The following is a 6,577-nucleotide window of genomic DNA, read 5'->3' as shown; positions in this document are numbered from 1 at the left end:
AAATGGCCCTTGATAGTGAGCGAGTTTAGCTTTATGCTACTGTGGAGACAGGCTGTAAATAATCTGGACCAGAAAATCCTGTGATCCCACAGCATCGGCATGAATGTAGACAGTCGAGATATGATGACTGATGTTGACCAAGTTAGCGAACGAGACCACTTGTTAGTGACGTCCTAGAACAAGAATTGGTTACTGAAGACACAATACTGTCCTGTTTGTTGACAGGTCTAACTACAGTCAGCATAAATCTCGCTAAGCACTGTTTCCAAATAAGAGCACAATGCATACGTTTCTGGGTTTCATCAAAATTGTAAATGTACACATCCTTCTCTTGACTCTCTCCTACCACATTACCCTGACGTGATATAACTGGAACACTAATAAAAAAAGACTTTACACTAAATATGAAGGAAACTTCAAACTGTATGCAGGTAATTAACATGGGTTAGTTTTTGTGGCATGTAAGTTCAACATACGGATCTGTGCAGATATGCCTAGGTCACTGTTTAGCTTTTACATCCTATCAGCATGTTAAAATCAAACTTTGTAACAGAGTTGGTGAATTTGTGTGTTTGTTTTGAAAATTCTAATATGTTTGGAAAATATCAGTTCCCATGCACAAGAAGATATGTAATTAGACTTTCAGAAAGTAGCTGTTGGAGGAATACTGTATTTGCAGTATAGATCCAGTTCGCATTGAAAAGGCAAAGTGTAACAGTTTTCACAGGTATTTTTCCATGAATTTCCATGAAATCAATTGCTGACAATTTGAAGTGACTGATTCATCATTGACCAGTACTAATGCAATGCCCACATTTGGTGTTCCCTGATTTGATCTTCCTTTAGTATTAAATTATGGGTATGCAACACTGCTTACATACTTCATGCCATGATGTAGTGTTTAGAGCGTCGTAGCAAAAGACTTTAAGATTGGTACTTGTTGGTCCCTGCCTGGTGCTCGTCATTAATGGGTAAAATATGGAATGATTGGCTCATGGTAAGTATGTGTCTGAGTGGGGTATTCATGCTTAACTGCAGCATGGTATCTCAGTGTATGTGAGATATAATCCACTATAAAACCAGCTGGTATGTGGCTGCTTGCCCAAGACCAAACCCAGTGGTCATATAAGAGAAATATTCTTAAAAGCAATGTTAAATAAAAAAACATTTCACCTCAGCATATTTGGCTAGCTTTGCAATGAAATATGCCACAGCATATCATGAAGAATACACAAATATTTCTTGTGACTGTGCATGTCGTAAGAGGCGACTAATGGGATCGGGTGGTCAGGCTCACTGACTTAGTTGAACGTCATAGGTTCCCAATTGCGCAGATCGATGCTCCTGTTGTTGATCACTGGATTGTCTGATCCAGACTCGATTATTTATGGACCGCTGCCATATAGCTGGAATATTGCTGAGTGTGGCGTAAAACTAAACTCACTCACAAATATTTCTGGAGGAACAGCTTTGTCCACGAGCTTGACCATTCCAATTGTCATAATTTATGAAGCATGAGTTTATTAATGAAACATTATCGATAAAAAATCTTTCAAGCATCCATGTTATTGAACAAAATATCTCCAAGTGCTCAAACGTCATTAATGTACACAGAAACAATTAGAGAATATAAAAAATAGTATTGTGATAAAAAGTAATGTCAAACCCGCCGATTCGAACTCTAAACGACGAGTTCACCTCAACATCAGCGCCACGGTTGTCTTGAATATGTGAGGCACGTGTCGAACGATATATCCTTAAAGTTTAACCTTCTGTCAAAATGTAGTGTGAGCCGGATAGCGTCTGTGGATCTTGGACCCTGCCGCTTGCGCAACACAGTCGTGATTCAAGGTGTGTGAACTGTTTAGTACAACGAAGTATCCACATGACTACGCCTGCCCGAGGTAATATTAGGGAAATATTCGATCAGGTGCGTGCACTGACGACGGGAGCAGTTAAAATGGCCACACGAAACAAACAGTGAAACCGCCAAAAAGACATGGGCCAAAAGACCATAATAAATGTCAATACCTATACGGACATAACACATACAAAATCTGAAAGACCTTGCAAAAACAGAACAAGGGGAGGACTCTTCGGAAATTACCTTCTACTCCTCTCTGTGCTTTTAGGACTCGCTTTTCTCATGTTGTGAGTAGGAATGACGTCGTCGGGATGTATCACTGAGTCTTGTATTTCCGGTTGACGACAGGCGCTGCTTGCTGCTCATGTACCTATAGATCGAAAACGTAACAAACACGAAAACTGGATGGAAGATATATTGAAGAAACTCCCGAAGACACCCACTGATTGGGGTGCATTTGCTTTCCTACTTTTCGGGATACATGCTATTGGGCTGTATGAATTATTGGTAGTACTTCCATTCTACAAGTTGCTGCACCCGGAACTTCTGTTCTACACCCACGTCTTAACGGGTACTTTCATCTATGTCAACACAATCACCAACCTTTGGAAAGTCATGACAACAGACACAAGCACAAAGGGTATCATGATGCCAGTGATCTTAAAACCTGGATGGAGGTTCTGTTCAAACTGTGAATGCAACTCACCGCCGAGATCCTTCCACTGTTTTGTATGTAAGAAGTGCATCTTAAAACGGGATCACCATTGCAATTTCACCGGAAACTGCATCGGTCACAAAAACCACCGGTTCTACATAATGCTAGTGTTTTACATGTGTGCTGCTGCCACTTACTCAATTATTTTGAACATTGATTACATTTATCACATATTTGGAGAGTTTTCCCCAAAGACTGTTTTCATCATTATCCTGCCCATGATGGCATGGTTGTCAGGATTCATGCAGTTGGTGTCGGCGGGCGGTGCTCTCATGACTACGCTATGTGTCATAGCATTTCTCTTAACGAGTGGCTTGTCAGGCTATCACCTGATTAACATTTCAAGGGGTCAGATAGTACATGAAAGTGCGCATAATATCAAGGACTACAATCTGGGGCTGATGAACAACATCAGGAGTGTGATGGGTACCAGGTGGTATGTGGCATGGCTGTGTCCATTCATCTCATCCCCGCTGCCAGGGGATGGAGTGGAATTCACCAAGAGGGGCGTATTTGAAAACGATAAGGACATGTAGACTGGTTACAGTACCCATGGTTTTAAAACTGGTTGACTCGGATCACAGGGTTTTGATTTTGTTTGACAGCATCCTGAGTATACCTGGATTTAATTTATGTTCCATGAGCATTAGCAGCCCTACCAATTCATTATTTCATAGACAATCTTGTACTTCTGAAATGAAAAGAAATCTTTCCCCATTTACCTATAAACGATATAGGTACACTAGTCCAATATTTCATGCCTTACCAATTATTTTCACAGATAATGATTACACAACAAAGTTTTTCATTATGGAGGATGGGGTATGTCATTTTATCAGTTTAGCGGTTTGAATATCAGCTGAACAACTGCAAGGATAGTAGGACCTCCTTTTTCTTTTATCACTGCACAGAAATTCATTTGTCTCCTTATTACCAGAGTTGTTGTTTGGGGTAGCAGCATTGCTTACTGTAATGTAACAAGATCAACGATTGTGATAACCTAGGTCCGTATAGGTCACTACTGTCCCTTGGACACGTTATGATCGTATCCCAATTTCATAGGTTGAGAATCATGCTGTTGATCAGTAGACTGTCTGGTCCAGACTTGATTATTTACAGACAGCGGCCATATAGCATGAATATTGCTGAGTGTAGCATAAAACTAAACTCACTCAGGCAGTGGTCACTATTGTATCACTAAAGAGTAGTTAAAAAATGACCACATAGTTTAAATGTTTATAATCATGTTTTGATGCAAAAAGACAATCTATTTCTTTTTGTTAAGATACACTTATGGAATATAACAATGTCATATTAACATTCAGGGCCTTGTTTCACTATTGTAAGGTTGTCTAATGAGACGATATGGCAATCAGTCATTTTATTGCTCTACAAGATAGAACTCATTGTGCTTGTTGTATATATACTGGTACCTGTCTTGAGTGACTACACAGTTTTACCAGTCCATTTGTTCAGGGAGATCTTAGTGAAGCTGTGGCGGCTGGTTCTGATCTACGTCCACAACAAACCTGTCAACACGTGGTTAAAGCGTTCATTTGTCATGCTGAAGACCAGGGTTGATTGCCCATATAGGCACAATGTGTGAAAGTCCATTTCACCTGTTGATTTTTATGTAGTTAATTGAACTTAGAAGTGTTTCAGATTTTTGTTAAAATCATTGCATAATGCCCAGAAGCCCCCAAATCTTCATGTCAAATACAGCTCAGGCCAGTTGCTTCTATTCTACCAGAATACCATTGTTCACCAACATGCTTATTGTTTTGTAGGATGATGAAATGATGCTAAATGTAATATATTTTAGATTCTGTGTGCAAAGTACATGCTTTGCTATACGATAAAATCCGAGACAGAATGTTGTTATTTTTACCATGGAAACAATTTTTATGATCAGTTCTAGTTTGAGTCAAGTTCTCAGAATCAGTGTGGCATTATAATCATGATAATAATGAAATTTCCACAAGGCTGCACATTTCACCTATAGCTTGGATATTATCCAACATTCTGGCATGATGTGCCATTAGAGTATTGAGTAGTAATAGTGTTTGATTAGTTTGAAGTTTGTTCTGTAGATCAAGGTTGTCTGCAAATTCCCATTGTAGAGTTTGATTCAGAAGAATTTATGGAGTGGAAAAGTCCAAAAACAAAGTCCAAAATCAGTCACCCAATTTAGTATGATTTAGAACATTTTAGACCATATAGTTAGTGGTTGTACACATCTTCCCTTTTTGTGATTTGCTATGATACTGGTAAATATTTGATGCTGGAAATATATCAAAGATACACTAAAGATAATCAATGTCACTTGTTTTGACGTTCGAGGAAGTCTAATTTAGCACACTTTGTGTTTCAGTCTTGTTCAACATTCTTCTTCCTCAAATGTTTGTTTTCCAAATCTTTTCAACAAATTATTGATCTTCATTGTTCATTTATCATGAGTATTTCCATTAGAATTGTTGAGACGCAAATTTTTTTTTATGTGTGCATGTGTTGAATATTGCTCAAAGTAACCAAGAAAGTCCGATCAAACAGCACTATAGTAATTGTTTTGTACAATTTTTATGTATATGTCGATGGTCAGATCAATTGAAATGATGATTTTCCATTTTCATGTTGTTTGTATGTTTGTTCTTGATGTTAATAAAACATATATCTTGATTTTTGCTGTTTCCCTTCCATGCTTGCACAACAAGTACTCCCTTATGAGGGCAGTTATGTTTCTGACAAAATCTGTCAGGTAGGTGACGTAGGACAATTTCTTCTGCTCATGACGTCACATGTGGACGACCCGACCTTGGGTGATCAGAAGTTGTGCCAGTTTGTTGTAGACGACCTCGCAAGTCATATACAGTACTACGGCTGCATCCCATTGCTCTTGCGACGTCAATAACTGATCTTCCTGCTTGCAACATCCCAACGACAATCATTTGCACATTTGACAATCGTGGCATTTCAAGTACCGTTAGAACTGTGTTTTTTTCAATTCTTGAGGCCAGTGCAAACACATGCAAATGAAGAAATATGCGAAGATCACATGATCGACTCCATGTGCAAAACCTGATTTGGCACTAACATCATTTGCAAGATGAATGGATGGGCTTGAGTGGGTTTTGCTAACATTTTTCAAGAGTCGGAAGATATGGGTCGCATTTTCGGATACAAAGATCTATCATCAGAGAAAAATCTTTCATTATTTTTAAAAATTACATTTTGTGAAGTTTCTTTTTTGACTCAGTATAGTAATAATAGTCATCAAACATTGAAACTATGGAGTCAGATTCGATTTGCACCGAGTCAAATTGTTGCAGACTTAGCACTTGGCGTATCTTTTGTGTGTACTGCCCCTGATTTCACATGAAGCATTAAATGAATGTTCAATTCCCGAGAGTGTCTGGTTTAGTATTAGTCTTAGCAACAAATGCTTCTTAAAAAAATTGACAAGCAGGATAAAGTGGTCTTCGTTGATGGAAGTAATTTATTCCAGTTGTGTGAGTATATGCTTCACTTGAAGAGAGAGAATGTACGAGTTTGCCTTGAAACTACTTCCATATGATGTGGAAATGTGAGTTTTACCACCCAACGACAACACCCACAAACTTGAGAATCAGTCCAAATGATTTGGGATATGTGCCACCTTCAGAAGTACGTGATATGCATTGTTGCAGCAGTCTAGTGAAGTTGAATTAACTTGCACAAGTCTTTAAGGTAAAAATTAATAATTTAAATGATAATTTATAAAAAAATACTAAATAAGAGACCAGGTACTGTCTGCTTATCTAGACTTGCGTCTTTGAAGGGTAGAATTTCTATACATACATGGGCTTAGACTTCAGCACAGCCTTGCTGCAAGGCTCAAGTCAAATGTGTTGTGTATCATGTCTCCCATTAGTCAATTTCCTTATGGGTACATTTTTTAGGCAGTGTGTGGTTGTTGTGTGTTTGGGTGTCTACAAAGTACATGCTCAAAAAACTCAGAACCA

The sequence above is a fragment of the Haliotis asinina genome, chromosome 2 (genome assembly GCF_037392515.1).
Source record: "Haliotis asinina isolate JCU_RB_2024 chromosome 2, JCU_Hal_asi_v2, whole genome shotgun sequence".
NCBI classification, from domain to species: Eukaryota; Metazoa; Mollusca; class Gastropoda; order Lepetellida; family Haliotidae; genus Haliotis; species Haliotis asinina.
The sequence above is the reverse complement of the archived record's forward strand: the minus strand, read 5'-3'. Positions refer to the sequence as shown.